Source organism: Homarus americanus, unplaced genomic scaffold (genome assembly GCF_018991925.1).
Source record: "Homarus americanus isolate GMGI-L3 unplaced genomic scaffold, GMGI_Hamer_2.0 scaffold51476, whole genome shotgun sequence".
NCBI classification, from domain to species: Eukaryota; Metazoa; Arthropoda; class Malacostraca; order Decapoda; family Nephropidae; genus Homarus; species Homarus americanus.
In genome coordinates this window covers 3,192,057-3,211,063 of record NW_024736148.1, presented here as the reverse complement: position 1 = coordinate 3,211,063, position 19,007 = coordinate 3,192,057, and the positions used below count along the sequence as shown (strand labels likewise).

Below are 19,007 nucleotides of genomic sequence, written 5' to 3'. Positions count from 1 at the left end.
CAAAATCATGTAAGGAATCTAAAGAGCAAATAAAAAATGAAAAATAAAAAAAAAATGCATGTCTTGGCGAGTATAATTTGAAATTTATCATTGCATTTGCAATCAACTTGCATTTTAATTGTATAAAACAATTTTATTAAATGAATTATATAGATAAAAAATGTGTGAGAATCTCAGCTTCCCTTTGGTACTAACAAAAACTCGCTACGATGAATAATATGGGTATACTTATAATTGATTTTAGAAAATATAAGGCAGCCGAAAAACATTTTAGCCATACCGTTTACTCGATTTCATTCCGAGTGGATTATCGTTTGAAAATAATTAGTTTGGTAAGATTTTATATACTGGTTGTTTTGTTAAATTCCTGAGAATTTGTGGGCAGTGCATATTGAATTTATAAAAAGAAAGTGTACGTGAAATGCACTGAAGGGTGGGGGGAGGGAGGCGTGGCCGATTGTCAATTGTTTGTCAGTCTTTTAGAATACTTTCATATTTCAAGATGAAAGATTCATAACCTTTCCTCCACTATACTCACTTTACACTAGCTTGGCCCAGAAGCCACGCCCTCATTTATATAAGCGAGCTGATTGGTTCATATCAAATGTTCATTTCGCTGTCTATTTATTTATACTAATGTGTTCTCTATTTATTATCAGACCTGTTCTTAGGACAGGCCAGGAATCCAATGCTCTGTTTGTTCATTTGAGGGATAATAAGCATTGCATTGACTGGGATAATGCCTCCTCAATATTACCTTGTAATTCAATTGACAGTAGGAACATTATAAAATCCAGTCTCATTAAACATACCAAATCCGTCAACATGAATTTGAGTAATGGTATGTACAAATTGGATAATTTCGTAATTAAGAAGATTTGTAACCAGGTGAGAAGGTTGGGTCAGCTTACCCTCTGACCTGACTACCGACCGCTGCGGTGCTTTTGTGAAGATTAGAAGGGTCATTGCCTATACCTGATCACTGTGGACTTGATCTCACCCTCTGTATATATATATATATAACTTGTTCTGTACTTCTCCTTAGTTTGTACTCACCCCTGAAGATGTGAATTACACGAAAACACTTGGGAACGTCGTGTTTTCTTTTTCCTTATGGTTATCAGCGCATATATATATATATATACAGTCAACCCTCGCTTTACGCGGTCCCACATTCCGCGTTTCCATGTATACGCGGTACCCTGCTGAAACAGGAATGCTCACATTCCGCGGTGCGTGTACCCCTTTACGCGGAGAGCGGCTGGCGAGCCGCGCCATTTTTGGATCCAAACCTCCCGCCATCTCTCCCACCCTCTCCCGCCATCCGCCATGTTGTGTAAGCGGCGCGAGCATGGTGCGCACAAGGTCGCCCAGTCATCAAAACATTACAGAGTTCTTCACCCGCCACCCACCACAGCCAGCCCAAGTCAGTGATAATTATAGTGAGGATATGGACTTATATGGACTTTGAGGGGTTTGACAAAGAGGCCCTGCAAGCCTCTGTGGTGGATAGTGATACAATTGATACAAGTGATAAGGTGAGGGCCAATAATCTGCCCTCTGCCTCGGAACCAACCCCCCATCCCCGTGTGCCCAGCCATCTTTTCTACTAATGTAAGTGTTAAAAAACCTAATATTATTGATATTTCTCTTAATTATTAATTGTGTGTGCATACCATCATAAAATTAAGAAGTTATTTTTACTACAACGTAGGTATTGTATCTGAAAAAGTGGAGTTTGGGGGTCGGCCCGGTCTCTATTTCAATTAATCCCATATGTTATGTTGTTCACTTTACGCGTTTCTCACTTTACGCGGGCCGCCGTGGGTTGAATTAACCGCGTAAAGTGAAGGTTCACTGTATATATACATATTTATTTATGGGGGCATTTTCCACCGCTATAATCCGCCATTGGATGATTTATTTAGTTACTACTATGATTTGGATTTTTTCCAGTGTGATCCAGTGATGACCTGCTACAAACTTGTAACATGCGAGTTCAAATGGTTTGGCTTACAGACTCGTGTGGAGAAGTTCATTCAAGACGTAGAACGCAGACTCTTCACAAACTTCCATAGGTGAGCAAGATTTTTATTCTTTCGGTTACCATTGTTTTTTTTGTTTTTTAATTATTATTATCATGATCATCATCATATTCGCTACTTATCAACTTACTAGCCGTTTGAGCGGTCTATCCAGTGTTAGTACAGGAGGAAACTAGGGACTGGGAAACCTGTGGTGTTTGGTAGTGAGGGTCACACTGGATAACACCCTTCTCACGTGTGTCTGGGCCGAGGCTCGAACCCTTGACATATTGGTGATTGTTATGTTACCGCTGTACCCCTTCTTATCAATGTCTATATTTTCCTCTCGGTTTTTTGTATTCTTTCCCTACTTTTGTCTCAGGGGGATCAAGGGGTATGTGAATCGTAAAGAAGGGGAAAATAGGAATGAACAGCTTTCAGTGGGGTCACAGTAACATATTTGATAATGAGATGTGTACCTAACAGTGTTATCTTACCTGTGATGGATAGTGTGGTTTTAATTGGCTATTGGTACACATAGACAATTGATTAAAGAATAATCCAGGATATTTACGAACAAAGTACTCAAATATATTAATTATATTAAAAGCTGATGGGACCATTATTGTAGGTAGTAGGCAGCTACCAAACAGGGAGGTACTACCGCCTGGGAAGATATTGGAAGCATAATGTGTTGTCTAATGGTAGACCCTGCTGCCATATGGCATCACTAAAATTGTGACCAAGTCCCAGGTTGCTGATCTGACTTTCTGCCTCATTTACACACAATTGCAGGGTCTCAATTGTTTTTCTTACGATTGACATCACAACATTTATATTGTTTCTCACTTGATTTTTTTTTCATTTTTGTATTTTTTATTGGATCTTTATTATTATTATTATTATTATTATTATTATTATTATTATTATTATTATTTGTTATAATTATCATTATTATTTTATTATTTTATTTTTAATTTTATTATAAATTTTATTTACTAGAAATTATTATTATTATTATTATTATTATTATTATTATTATTATTATTATTATTATTATTATTATTATTATTATTATTATTATTATTATTATTATTATTATTATTATTATTATTATTATTATTATTATATTATTATTTCATCCTACAGACCCTAATGTGGGTGTGACCTTTGCCCAGGTAGGGTAAAAAAAAAAAATAAATAAATAAATCGGACAACAGTAGAAGGCAGCGCTCGAATCTGTTGACCCATATCCTCTACTGTTACCATCACTGATCCCTCACTTTCTTCCTTGAGTTAGTTAAAGATGCTTTATACTTTCTCCATAATAATCAGCTGACCTTCACCCTCATGATTAGCCTGCTAGGAAAGTGTACAAAAAAATTGGTGGGTATGCTTCGTTCATTCAAAATTGCAACTTATTTAGTTAATAGAATGAAAAGAAAGGAGCCAAGAGCTTCATAACAGATCAGGCTTTAATGGAGTGTTATTGTATTCCTGTATACTCTATGTATTTTGTTTATTCACATTTCAATTTTAATAGGCTGTTTACCAAGGGATCCCCATAGTGGGAACTGCGGTGTAGTGGTGGGGGAGCTTGAAGTCCTGTTGATTTGAGGACCACACCAGGGTAGGGGGGCTGGTCCTCTGTTCCTCCCAAAGGAGGAAAGGGCTTTTGACCTCCCATACTAGAAGGATCATCAGGGAGGGATGAAACTAAATGGTTCTCCTGAACTGGCTGGTGGCACCTTTCCTCCTGCCCAGTCCACCAGGGCTGGAAAGTAGCTCTCCCACGTGTTTGTTTGCTGTATGTGGTGACCCCTAAGGCTGGGAGATAGGAATCCTGGAGGTTGAGCCATGCTGCACTCTGCACCCTGTGGCTAGCAACACCCCTCCTTGCTCCTGGTTAGATGGGAGGCTTGAGTTGCAGCTTGGTCAATTCAATTGGCTGGACAATATGGCTGGCCTCTGGGAATAGGGTCAAGCAGACAACATAGAGTTGACACCACATTTGGTCCCATGGGTGTTATCAGCCTTAGCGGTAGATGTATATACCTCTCCACTACTCCTGGGGCTGTTGTGTTGCCTCCCCTTTTGGGGCTCTGTGGTGGGCAAGGAAGGTGAAAACCTAATGATAATTTTTATGGCAATCATATCCACAAATTCCCAGCCTGACTCCAGCCCTAATGACCCCAACTTATCCATGCACTAATCTCCTGGAATGCCTTCTTTAGTGGTCATTCTAGATTCTAGAATATAGAGTATTTTGTGCCCAGCAGTGGACGACGTTCTTGCCAGCAGGGGAACTTCCTTCTCAGCAGACTGCTGTCATGAGGGAATCCCTGCCTGGTGTCTTTGAACTAGACTCGTGTGATAAATATTTAGTCTTATTATCAAATGAAGTTAATCTTAAAGACAGAATATTTTTCAGATTTGCCAAAGTATTGTACAAGTATGTGGGTCTGCACCAAAAGTTGTGCCCCAAGCAGATGGGGGTCTTTTGGTGGAGGTTAATGATGTCACAGTTGTAAGATTTAAAAGTTCTGTGGTTGTTTGGTTTAAAGTTGGAATATTGCTGTAACCTGTGTGAACTTACTGAGAAGTGCATGCATGACTCGCAAATCAAAGATTACCAAGTTTTAGCCACACTGTCAGACTGCAAATTCAGTTATTGTTTGACAGTTGTGTGATGCGTGTTTCTAGGGTGCTGGATGAGGACCCAACACCTTATGCACCCCACAGACTATCTGGCAGTATTTTTTATATAGAAAAGGCATAAGATACAGCTTGGAGGTTTGTGATTTTAAAAGAGCTACATCACTGCAGACTCCGAGGACAGATGCCCTGTTTTCTTAAATCATTCATGGCAAACCGTGTCTTTCAGGTGAGGGTGGGTACTTCACTGTCCAGATCAGTTCACCAGATGGAGGGGATACCACAGGGCAGTTTTGAGTGTGACCCTAATGCCATAGCAATTAATGGTGTCACCCAATATCTTTCATCAGGAATCTAGCATGCTGTATGTAGATGATTTAGTAATTAATTTTCAGCCTCCCATCTATGTGTTGCTGAGCGACAACTTCAATCAGCAGTGAATTGGGTGTTTCGATGGGCAGAGGAGTGTGGCTTTAGGTTCTCAACTTCTGCCTGCTCTGAGGTTGCCACCCTAACCCTGACTTAACATTACACCCCTGTATACTGTGCCTGCATTCCAGTAGTGGAAGAGAGAGACTTCCGAGGCCTGGTGGTAGATAGGCGAATGACCTGGATTCCCCACCTTAGGTCACTTAAGACGTCATGCTTACAAGCCCTAACCTTCTGAGGGTCTTATCCCACATGTCCTGGGGTGCCGATTGAAGGTCCCTCTTAAGAGTGTACCATGCTATTGAGGGGTAGGCTGGCATATGGTTGTGAGCTGTACTCTTCATGCTAAATACCATCAATACTATACATCACACTGGCATCTGTTTGGTCACAGGGGCCTTTAGATCCTCCCAATACCCAGTCTTCTGGTGGATACTGGTGTACCACCACTGGATATTATGCATCGGCAGTCCCTGATGGCCTGCTGCTGATACGGAGTACAGTTTCTCCCTAGATCTCCAACATGGGAGGGCATATCTGATAGGTCCATGGACCAACTGGACCATAGATTTACCGATCACTCATGCATTCCCTGATCCTTGGACTTTAATGCCCAGGAGCTGGTTGAAAGCTTATCATTTCCCCAACTCCTGGTTTACCTATCACTCACGCCTTCTCCAATCCTTTGGCTTTCGTTGGTTGACAGCTTATCACTTCCCCTACTCCCAGCCACCTCAGCGAAGGTACTGACCATGGAACCTACCATAGGTGCACTTCTGTCTTTACTTCCCAGGGAGCAAGGCTGATGTTAATGAAGTGATGTTTAGGATGTATTTCCAGAAACAAGGAACTCGGCATGATGGCTCAGTGCATGTTTATACAGATGGCTCAGTGCATGTTTATGCAGATGGTTCGGTGCATGTTTATACAGATGTCTCTAAAACCGACGCTGGTGTTAAGTTTGCAGCCATCTTCCCTGATTTTAGCCGCATAATAGTATTATGAGCAAAAGATAAATTTAGTTTTTATGTACAGTATTGGATTATTTATTAAAACTAAGAAAAAATTCATCTGGTAACACTTATCAGCCAGTCAGCTGAGTGGTGGTGATATGTACTCCTCATCAGTGCTTGGCTAGCCCGTATGCAGAGTAGACCTATGTTGCGCGTCTCGTGACCCCCATTGAACAAGTATTTATGCAGTTTCCTCCGTAATTGTTATACCACACCTTTGGCTATTAGGCATCTTATTTGCTGTTCTCCCTTGTTTGCTACCACCAGTCCTTCATTTATGATGCTTTGAAGCAAGATGCTTCTCACCTGACACCACAAAAGGAAAAAAGTAGACAAAATTCAGAGTATGAACCTGGGTTATTCTAATGAGTTTTACAAATCTAGGTCATTCTAAAGTGTTCTAAACCTGGCAACAAAGATAAAGCCTTTTGATGCCCTTGCTCTCTGGCATGTAATATTGTGCAAAATTGGGAAGGCACCAGGTGCCAAGAACTTGTAAATCTTTGAAGGCTTGTAACTCCAAACAAACATTTTGCACATAAAATTGGAAAAAAAATCCAAAATTTCTTGGATTCTTTTCAATTATCTAACTTTGTTAGATTTGTCAATGATAGGAAAATATTTCATACTAGAGTGTGCAACTCTAAAAATTACTATACTGTTCAGAATGAGGATTTTTGTGTGTTTATTTGTTTATTTGCTGTATTTATATGTTTTGCTCATCATTGAATTGGTATAATTGTTTGATTCTAGTATGGAACTATCATCGGTCTGTGCTCTTTATCTAATTAAAAACAAAGTTTTCATCAAAAGTGTTTGCTGTATTTCAATTAAAAAAATAAATAACTTATTACCCAAATTTGTTGAAATTTTGACAAACTCTGTTGGATGATCATGAATAATGTGTTAGAATTTCATATAAATCCATCCACAAATAAAATAAGAAAAGAGGGTTCCGGCGAGATGTTCCACTTAAAGAAATCAGCACCCATAATGCTGGAAGTTTTGCTGTTTTTAGTGATTCCAGAGCAGCACTACCTTTTTTGGAATCTTTTAATCCCATCCACCCTCTAGATTTAGGTATTTTTAACTGGCTAGTGGTCCTCTGCTGGCAGGGCCATAATGTGGATTCCTGTTGGGTTCCTGCCCTTGTGTCTGTTGGAGGTAATGAGGGGGTTAACGAGGTGGCCAAGTATGCTCCCTCCTTCACAGAGATATTTTCTCCACAGTCAGGTCAGCCATCTGGGCCTCCTGGCAGGTATAGAGGTACAATTTATTCGTTCCCAACAAGATGCGAGAGATTATAAAAGATCTATCAGTGGGAAGTACCTTCGATGCCTGTCACTATGAGACTGCCATTACCCGTCTACGTGTTGGTCACACTCGCCTCGCCCACAGTTTTGTTATGGCCAGAGGACGACAATCCTATTGTAATAATAATAATAATACAGTCGGCCCTTAACATACGCGGGGGTTACGTAACAGAGATACCGGTGGATGTTAAAAATCCGCGTATATGTCCTGCCCCCCCCAAAGCCTAGTCCTCCCCATGTCCTTATTTACCGTATATACCTGTGTGTAGTTCAAGTTTTTAAGACCAAATTATTTGGCAAAAAATTGGGGGTCGACCTCTAAACGGGCAATAGTTTCGTTAGGTTGAAAAATACTTACCAGTAACTACCAGTAAACAATGGAACCAACGCACCACCAGCTGTGAGTGTCGGTACAGTTACCAGGGCATACCTCTTGCGTCATCATAGCAAGCCCAAAGTAGCCAAAGCCATGGTATGGTAGCACAGGACAATGTAAAACAAAGTATTCATTTATTAAAGTTTTTTATAGATACTGTACATAAATTTTTGTTCATTACATTTGAAACATCAATCTTTGTTAATTAAATTTGAAACAAAAGAAAACTACGATACCGTATTTTCATTAAAATATTACATCACAAGTATATTTTACCTTAACTGTGACTGAATGAATATAGGTATTCTCAGAAATAAATATGGAAATATAATATTTTTGCTGGAATGACGTACATATTACAGTGGAAAGTGGGATAAAATCATTACGAAAACAATGACTTTCGCTTTCTTTCGTTATTCAAAAGATTTTACCGTAATCACTTTTCAAATGGTTTTCAGTTCAAAAACTGTTGTACTCATACTGTACTGTATTACAATAATATTCTATCCTATCATTAGCCTTATAATCCCACAACTGAAAACCTTTCGAAAAGCGATTACGGTAACATCTTTTGAACGAAAGAAAGAGAAAGTCATTGCTTTCGTCACAATTTTATCCCATTTTCCACTGTAATACGTACATCATTTCAGCAAAAATATTACATGTCCATGTTCTCAGAAATAAATGGTAGTTTTGTTGAAACGTAATGTACAATATTTAATATTAAAATGCAAAAATAGCTATAAAAACAATTAATACACCCGTAATGTACTGGCTGGCATCTCCACTCGTCCCTGCTCCCGCGTCCAAGGTCACCACTCCTCCCAACTCGCTCCCTCCGCTCCCTCCTCACCGTCACTACTGCCGACAACGAACACAAATGTTTTGTGAATAACTGCACCTCCACTTCCTATGTACAGTACTGAACTGTACTGTACTGTGCATTTTTACAAACAATAAACATGGCAAGAAAAGCTATTAAAAAAAAGAGAGATAAAAATTTCACTTTACTGTACCGTGCCTATCCTCGGCGACAGGATGGGTGTCATCGGGCTCATCGTCACTCAATTCCATAACGGGTGGTGAAGTGGGGGCAACGGTGGATTCAGCTGCTTCCTCACTGCTGCCAGTGATTGATGGTGTTAAATCTCTCCTTCGGTGATCAAAGAACATGGTGATGGGGAGTTGTCGTCTCTTTCTTTCATTTCTTCCATGATGTTTTTGTATGGAGCGAAAACATCATCCATCCCTCGCATGAATTTCAGGGCACGCACCATGGAGGGGTCCATACTATAGGCCAGGTTTTTCAGTGCCTCAATATTCCTGGTCATCTCCCCCAACTTTTCCAACGTTATTTCTTGATGCTCTTCCTCATCCTCTTTCCCTTTCGCTTCCACTTCTGTGCCTGAGTCTACTAACTCCTGTAGATCCTCCTCGGTCAGCTCAGTGTCATGCTCTTCAATTAGCTCCCTAATCTCATCCTCTGCCATGTCCTGGAAGCCTTCAGCAGCCACTTTCCTTGACAGTGCCAGGGTCTTTCTGAATATTTTCATTAAAATCCATCAAAATCATTTTCCTTGTCATCGTCTTAAGCACCAAACAGCTCCTCCCAGTCTTCTCCTAGAACAGGGCTAGAGGGTACGTGTTTTTCGAATCGTTTTCAATTAAAAAAATGTAACAGCACATGTATATTTTACCTAAACTGTGCCTGAATGAATATATTCTCAGAAATAAATAGTAGTTTTGCTGAAACGTGATGTATTTCAATGTAAAATAGGATAAAATACATGACGAAAACAAAAGACTTTACCTAACCTTCCAATGTTCAAGAGATGTTACTCGTTTTTTTAATAGTTTTCGGTTAAAATACTGTTATATTACAATGATATTATATTCATACTGTGCTTGATATACTACATTCACGGAAATGTAATATTTTTGCTGAAATGACGTACGTATTAGTGGAAAGTGGGATAAAATTGTGACGAAAACAATGACTTTCGCTTTCTTTCGTTCAAAAGATGTTACCGTAATCGCTTTTCGAATGGTTTTCAGTTAAAAAACTTTTGCATCACAAGTGAATTAGGATAGAATATTATTGTAATACAACAGTTTTTTAACTGAAAACCATTCAAAAAGCGATTACGGTAACATCTTTTTAACGAAAGAAAGCGAGTCATTGCTTTCGTCACTTTCCACTGTAATACGTACGTCATATCAGCAAAATATTACATTTCCATATTCTCAGAAATAAATAGTAGTTTTGCTGAAACGTAATGCATTTCAATGTAAATTAGGATAAACTACATGAAAACAAAAGACTTTACCTAACCTTCCGATGTTCAAGATATGTTACTCGTTTTTTTTAGTAGTTTTCGGTTAAAATACTCTTATATTAGTGATATTCTATTCATACTGTGCTTGATATAATACATTCACGGAAATGTTATATTTTTGCAACTACAATGCTGATGTCAACACAAGCGTGGTTACAGCGAGACTGACTGAGTGAGGGAGAGCTATGCGTGTGTGTGAGGTTGCAGGAGCGGGCCGTGTCCTGTGTTCGATGCCGCGCGTGAGTTGAATGGCGCGCGATTTGAATGTACTTCAATTACTTCAATGTACAGAATATTCCTCTGGCGGGGCAATCCGCGTATTTGCAAATCCGTGTATTATAAACCCGCGTATGTTAAGGGTCGACTGTAATAATAATAAACGGTTTATTGAAAAAAGTTCTGCAGCCCGAAGGCTGAAAATATTCATTGGACATAAATGACTTATTACATACATTGGTGGTTTAACTGCCTGGTGTCACTGACTGTGAGACACTTGCTGGTAGTGTGTCCCAGTCATGGGAACTTGAGGAATCGTTTTCTGGCCGAGTGCCGGCAGGAGGATGGCTTCTTATCCATCTCAAAGGCACTTGGCGAGAGAAGTTCGGCAACTGATAATGGACTCTTTTAAATTTATAAATGCAATTGAGGTACTTAACCGCTTATGGTTTTTAAATAAACATATATTACAGGGGGTATTTTAATTTTGATAATTAAACTAAATGGGATTTTAATTTATTTACAGTATATTATAGTTTTAACTTATAAGTTTCATTTTTGGCATCAAATAGCCACAGGCTGGGACTCCAGATATTTTACCCAGTTTATCAATCCATTACCAAGGGAATTTTTAGCCTTCAGAGACAATTAAAGATATAACCAAATGTTTAGGGAGTGTTTCTAGATTTTGTCTCGGCTCTTATCTGTAGCATTCTGTAATTCACTTGTAGTTCATGTCCTCGCCCTTTCCCCCATTTATTTTGTCATGTAGTAATATCTATCTTTATTTTTTTTCATACATTTTCTCGGTTTTTGAAGATGATTCGTGGTATTGTAGGACTTCATTCACCTGAAATTCATTTTACAAAATCACCAAGTATCTGAGAAGAAAAGAAAACACTTGCCTCTTATATACTATCCAATAATTCATCTATCATCCAAAAGTACCACTGGACTTTCTGAAATGGTTAATCTGCACTAAATGCAGTCTTAAGGTATTTGAATATACTGTATGCTGTACGTTTATACAATATTTAGTAACCCTACCATTTGGGTCATCCAAGACACATATGTGGCATTGAGTAATGCAAGGGTGACTCGCCAAAACCAGGTATTGAGAAAATGAGGTTTAAGAGGAGCGTCCGGCTGAAGCATTAAATTCGTTAATAATTGATCAATTGGTATCAATTTCCTGTCGGCATTTAAGGACTTCAGATACATTGTTGCTATACCCCTGAATTGGTTCTGCACAATCCCTGATACCTGATTTTTCCCTTATATTCTTAACAATTTTCAAAATCCTACTTCTCCATAACTTCTTGCTAAATTATGTTGAAATTCATGTGGAATATAGTTAATTTATTTCTCTTGAACGTGACATACAGATATTTCTGATTATCACTTTCTTTTTGGGTGCATGAATTTTTTTCCTGACTTAACATTTTTTCCTCCAAATATTTATAAAGATAAATCAGTAAATAATAAACCATGCCAAATATAAAGAAAGCCTATATTTTCAGCCCTGCAGAATATGTTATTCAACTACACTTAGGTTTTGTTTTATTAGAATCGGCCCAGAAATGGTCAAGCCTTAGGGATTTGAAGGTTAGAAAAACCCGTTTTGAGATACTGGTGGCATGAGAGACAGTCGAACCTGACTCCCGCTTCTTTCATGGGTAACTGCGGCTCAAGACTCCTCCTGCTACTAGCTAGCTGAGAAAGATGCCAAATACTGATTTTTACCAAAATATTATTATAAATATTTTTCCACAGCTTTTACTACATAAACAGAAGGGCCCTCTAAATGAAGGAGGGTAGAACAATCATGCATAGCTGCATAAATATTATGAATTACGCAATAAAGATAAGTAGGCATATAGCCATAGGCAACAGCTATCCTCAGTAATTTTTCTGAATATTTTCGTAATTTTCCGATTTTTGTTGTATTTTCAGCTGGATGCTCCCCTTAAAGTTTGCACATATTCAAGCTGTCATTGAACCTCATAAAATTCATCAATTCTATTCAATGAAGTCTCATTTTAAAGGCGATATAATGCAGAATATGACCCTTGCAATAAATGAAGTGCGATGTGTGATTTTGGTGCACATTGACGTCAAATAATGAAATGGTGTGAAATTAACATTCATGAAAATTATGAAATAATACAGTTTTGTACACAAAACAATAAATTTATATTGTAATAAAGTAAAAAAAAAAAAAAAAAAATTAATGGTAACACTAGATGATGATTATGCTCTACTGAAGAACTTGGTAGCAGGAAGGGTAGGGTAGATGGCTAGTAGTCTATCTGATCATCAGATACATCTTCCTCTGGGAATGCCAAGAATAGAACATTGTGGGCTTCTCATTGATCATGCTCCTTCCCAACATGCTGATTAACTCAGGGAGTAAGGCAGGCGGTGATTGGTGACCAAGCCACTGGCGAGTTTGACTTTGCTTTACTCTCGCCAGACACTGAAATTACCACAGGCAGCACAGAGATGCCAAGAGTTTTACACCAAATGATTCAATGGGATTTTGCCAGTCAATCAAAGGCGAACTACTCGTATCATCTTGTGTCCTAGTAGAACAAAACTTTCTGAAATGAATGGTACAAAAATCGCATTTTTGCTTGGGTGGTGGGTTTGCCCTTGCATTACTCAATGTCTAATATACAGTATAGCCTGTAATTAAACTTGTACAGGTACTGTATTGACCTTCTTGCTGGCAGGTTGTGTTGCTAAGAGCCTGACAGTTGCCAGACCCCACCTGCCTTCTCACCTTGGGCACAGCCATAACCCTCCGTGCAGTGCACAAACCGCCTGACCACAAATGTTTGTAAATAACTCATTGATGTGTTAATCCTCCAGTATTTTTATAATACTTTTGTATATTTATATCTTTTATAACTTAACCTAACCATGAATTGAGAACATTATGTATTATCCAGAAAATCCATTACCGGGTATTTGCGACACCCATGGTTGTGACCATTTCTGATAAAACAGCAAATGCAGGGAGAGGGAAACGATGTAAATTAGGTATGAGTCAATAACTGCACTGTTAAAGTCTAGGAGTGTCATTGGAATACGTCAAGAAGATATAATATTTTAGTGCAGTATGTTAGCAGTGTATGTAACTATAGTATTTTTTTTTTTTTTTTTTTTACACGGGCATTAGTCCACCCAGTCACAGGTAATTTTTAATGATCCACATCAAGGCCTGGAGGGCAAAAGTATAATAAAATAATAATAATGATGATGATGATGATAATAGTAATAAAATTAATACAAAAAATAACCATTATAATAAAAGAAACTATAAATAATAATAAAAAAATTTAAATACAGTAATAATAATAATAATAATAATAATAATAATAATAATAATAATAATAATAATAATAGAGCCAGCCATAAATAAAAAAAGAAAAATTAAAGAGTGAGAAATGATAAATGCATGTTGTGTTATCAAATTAAAAGAAACAATTGAGACCCTGCAATTGTATGTAAATGGGGTAGAAAGACAGATCAGCAACCTGGGACTTGGTCACAATTTTTGTGATGCCATATGGCAGCAGGGTCTACCATTAGTCAACACATTATGCTTCCAATATCTTCCCAGGCGGTAGTACCTCCCTGTTTGGTAGCTGCCTGCTACCTAGTAGTATTGGGTAGAAAAAGATTCGGGCTTCCTGTTGAAACAAGAATCTGATTTGGGCACCATTGGTTGATTCGTCACTATCAATGGGAGCGCCTTGATTCTCGTTAACAGGATCCATTTTCCTGAAGAATCCCATGTTTAAAGCTGAGGTACATTCCAGGATTTTTTTTTTATTCAAAGCCCTGTTGCATAAACATGTATGTGCTCTAGCCCAAATAATTTTAACCCTGCAATTGGGCACTAGTGTGGCATGCATATGAATGCCACTACGAAAGGCAATACTGTACTGTACAGTTTGATCTGTGGTGCTAGGAGCATCTTTGAAGTAGCAGTCACAATGACAAGAATCTATCACAACATGTACTGTACTTGCCAAAATTCTACCAAATTTTGGAGGGGTTAGGAAGCATTGTGAGTGAGAAGGCCACATCTTGCAGTTGAGTGTCTGCCTAGCTCTTAATGCATTGTGGGTAACATGTCAGCCTATAGGATGTTTAAATGGAGATAGAAACATTAAAACATTATAATATCAGCACATAGTAATAGAAAGACTATTAAAGCTACAATATTTAAAGAAAGTTGACCTCTTATATTTATTTGTAAATTTTGGTAGAAAAAAAAATAATTAAACCAAGTTAACTCAGACCACAATTGTACCGTACTTGTTTTCACAGCCCTGTTTATGTCCATGGGTGCATACGTTTACATTTTTCTGCAATAGATGCCGTGTTTATACCTCCTGCGGACAACAGCCTCACATGTAAAGACATGGTGGTGCCTACACAGGCTCCACATTTTGCTCCCTCCCAGACACATTCCCCCATTTGTTACCCTACCAATTGGAGTTCAATGATGAATATGTGATAATTAGAACCAGGTAGTGATACACGAGGATGAACTTGAATTATCATCAGATGAGGAGATTAGCTCTGACACTAATGGTGTGGCTGATGCATGTGGATGGAAGAAGGTAACTCCATCCTTGCCAAAAATTGCCTCTGCTCATAATTTCCTTATGAATGTAACAGGAATATCAACCTTGAAGAAGATGAATGTATTTTACAGTATTTGAATGCATACCTTGATGATGAACTAGTAGAAACAATCTTATTGAAACTAAAAGGTTTGCAATACAAAACTTAGCTGAAGCTTCTGTGAGACATAACATTTGGAAAAGTAAATAGTACTGTGTTATAAGTGGTGAAATTAGAGTTATTTTGGGTCTTCTTATTTTACAAGGCATTGTAAGAATTCCATGCCTTTTTTTTTACAAGCATGTTTTGCAACAGGTTTTGTAAAATAAAACCGTATTTGCACTCTGTAGATCATGAAGAGTATGATCCTCAAGCCCATCCAAATCTTAAGCCTCTAGTGAATAAATTTAGGAATCTCTACACACCAGAGACGGATATTGATGTGGATGAGAGCCTAATGCTTTCTAAAGGACAACTAGGCTGGGTTCCGTATTTTCCATTCAAAAGAACCAGGTTTGGTATCAACATTTTCATGCTTTAGAAGTCAAAAAGTGGATATGTATGGTCTTTTATGATGCAGTGTATACAGGGAAAGGTACAATTATTGATAATGATGACAAAGATTTACCTTGTCATCACAGATAGTAATGACACTTATCAAACCTTTACTAAATAAAGGATATGGTCTCACTATGGATAATTACCATACATCTCCACAACTAGCAAACATTCTTGAAAGTCAAAATACTGATTTGTATGGAATTGTAAGGTTCACAAGAAAGGACATGCCCATTGATATTCAATAAGAAAACCTAATAAAGTGGGAAATTGTATCATTATAAGAGGAAAAACCCTCTGCTATGCATTAGAAAGACAAAAAAGGGTCTCAACAATTCATAATGTTGAAATGGTGAGTGTGGAAATATGAGGTGAAGATGAAACCACAAGCCATTATGGACTATATTAATACAAATGGAGTAGATAAAGTGACTCAACATGTGGTAGATTATCCTGTACCAAGAAAGCAAGGGAAAAAGTACTATCAGAAAATATTTCTGCTTCTTATAGATTTGGCAGTGTGGAGCTCTTGGCTCCTTTATATGAACTCTGGAGGGATAAGTACTCCTTTGCAGTACAGAATAAGTATTGAACAGATTATGCTGAAATACCATATACTGTACAGGTTTGCCCTTTGGACAATATGTATTTACGATGGTGTGCATGCAAATGAATAAAAATAAAGGAAGAAAGTTACTATATCTCCCAAAAATTAAGTTGAAAAACATGTACAGTACTTAAATGTACTTATGGGATTAAAATTTTTATCTTTTGTGCAAAATATATGATGTCTATATTCATATTATTAAGCTGTCTTGCAATGATTCCAGTAATGCAATTTATAGTCTGCTAACTTTAGTCTGCCATTTTATAAGATAAAATCTTGATCCAAAAACCACCTTCAATCTTGCTGGAAGTTGCAGGGGGAGGTGATTTGTTATGACAGCAGCATATATATATATATATATTATATATATATATATATATATATATATATATATATATATATATATATATATATATATATATATATACATACAAGTATTACCCGCTTTACGGTTTTCACTTTCCGGATTTCATTTCATTGGTACATTGCCAGAACGGACTTTCACTTTCAGGGTGCATCTACTCATATCTGGCGTGAAGTATAATTTTTATTTTTTATTTAGCTCATAAAATTCATACAAATTACCGGCCAGAATATAATTTACATTGCTGGAATTCTTACAATTTGATGATCATTTTGAATATAAACATCATAGATTTTGCATTAGACATACAAATTTTAGATGTAATGTTAACTCTGAGTAAATATGTTATCTTTTTTGTGAAAAATATGACATTTATATTCAAAATATTCCTGGTCTTACAAGAATCCAGCAATGTCAATTATATTATCTAACTTTAGTCTGAGGTATTATTTATTACTAAAGTTAAAATCTAGTTTCACTCAACATTTCTCTGGTAGGAGAAGGACAACCGACCATCTGGCGTGGTTGGAAGGGGAAGCAAGTTGGTACTTTGATTGACAGATAGTGTAAGTGAAGAATATTTTTTTATTAACTGAAGATATTTGTTTTTAGCTCATAAAATTCATACAAATTACTGGACCAGAATATAATTTACATTGCTCGAATTCTTAAAGTATGATGATGATCATTTTGAATATAAACATGATGGATTTTGCATTAGACATACAATTTTAGATCTAATGTAATAATTTGGTTTACACAAAACAAATATTTTATCTTTTTTGCAAAATATATGAAGTTTACATTCAAAATATTCCCTGAACTGCAAGGAATCCAGAAATGTCAAATATTATCTAACTTTAGTCTAAGGTATTATTTATTACTAGCGTTAAAATCTAGTGTTTCACAATCATTTCTCAGAGGTAGGGGCCAGTGAGCTGGGAAGAGGGTTTGAGTATTATTTGAATGGACATTAACCTGGCGACTGTATTTCTCTTAAATATTAATTGTGTGAGCATACCATCATAAATTTAGATGTTATCTTTACTACAACATAGGTATTGTGTTTGAAAAAGGTGGAGTTTGGGGTCGGGCCAGTCTCTATTGGAATTAATCATATGTTCTGTTGTTCACTACACTTCAGTTTTCACTTTCATGGTACCCTGTGGATTCAATTGACGTAAATCGAAATTACTATATATATATATATATATATATATATATATATATATATATATATATATATATATATATATATATATATATATATATATATATATATATATATATATATATATATATATATATATATATAGTCAACCCTCACTTACGGTCCCACATTCCGGCGTTTCCACGTTTACCGTGCCCTGCCAGAACCAGGATGCTCACATTCATGGTGGGTGTACCCCTTTACAGGTGAAGTATAATTTTTTTAGCTCAAAATTCATACAAATTATCCGCCAGAATATAATTTACATTGCTGGAATTCTTACAATTTGATGATCATTTTCAATATAAACATCATAGATTTTGCATTAGACATAAAATTTTAGATATAATGTTTACCCTGAGTAAATATGTTATCTTTTGTTCAAAATATATGACATTTATATTCAAAATATTCCTGGTCTAACAAGGAATCCAGAATGTCAATTATATTATCTAACTTTAGTCTGATTTATTATTTATTACTAAAAAGGTAAACAGTCTGGTATTCCCACATTTATCTAGTAAGGGGCCGGTTGGTGGAGGTGGGGAGGGAGGACGCGACCGACCATCTGTTGCAGAATTTTTTTATTAACTGAAGATTTATTTTAGCTCATAAAATTCATACAAATTACCCGGCCAGAATATAATTTACATTGCTGGAATTCTTACAATTTGATGATCATTTGAATATAAACATCATATATTTTGCATTAGACATAAAATTTTAGATATAATGTTTACTCTGAGTAAATATGTTATATTTTGTGCAAAATATATGACATTTATATTCAAAATATTCCTAGTCTTACAAGGAATCCAGTAATGTCAATTATATTATCTAACTAATCTGAGGTATTATTTAATACTAAATGTTAAAATCTAGTTTTCACCCACTCTTTCTCTTGAAGGGAGGTTGGTTGGGAGGTGGGGGCCGAGGTTGGAGACGGACTGACCATCTGGCTCGTTGGAAGAGGGGAGGCAAGGTGGGAGTAGGAAGGTGGGTACTTTGATTGACAGATAGTCGTGAAGAATATTTTTTTATTAACTGAAGATATTTGTTTTAGCTCATAAAAATTCATGCAAATTACCGGCAGAATATAATTTACATTGCTGGAATTCTTACAATTTGATGATCAGTTTGAATATAAACATCATAGATTTGCATTAGACATATAAATTTTAGATATATTTACCCTGAGTAAATATGTTATCTTTTTTTGCAAAAATATGACATTTATATTCAAAATATTCTGGTCTTACAAGGAATCC

The 19,007-nt window shown here is 36.8% G+C and overlaps 1 pseudogene; it reads left to right on the top strand.

Annotated features, from left to right (window-relative positions):
• The window catches only part of LOC121872049, a 99,366-nt pseudogene that overhangs the window by 67,787 nt on the left and 12,572 nt on the right, over positions 1-19,007 (top strand).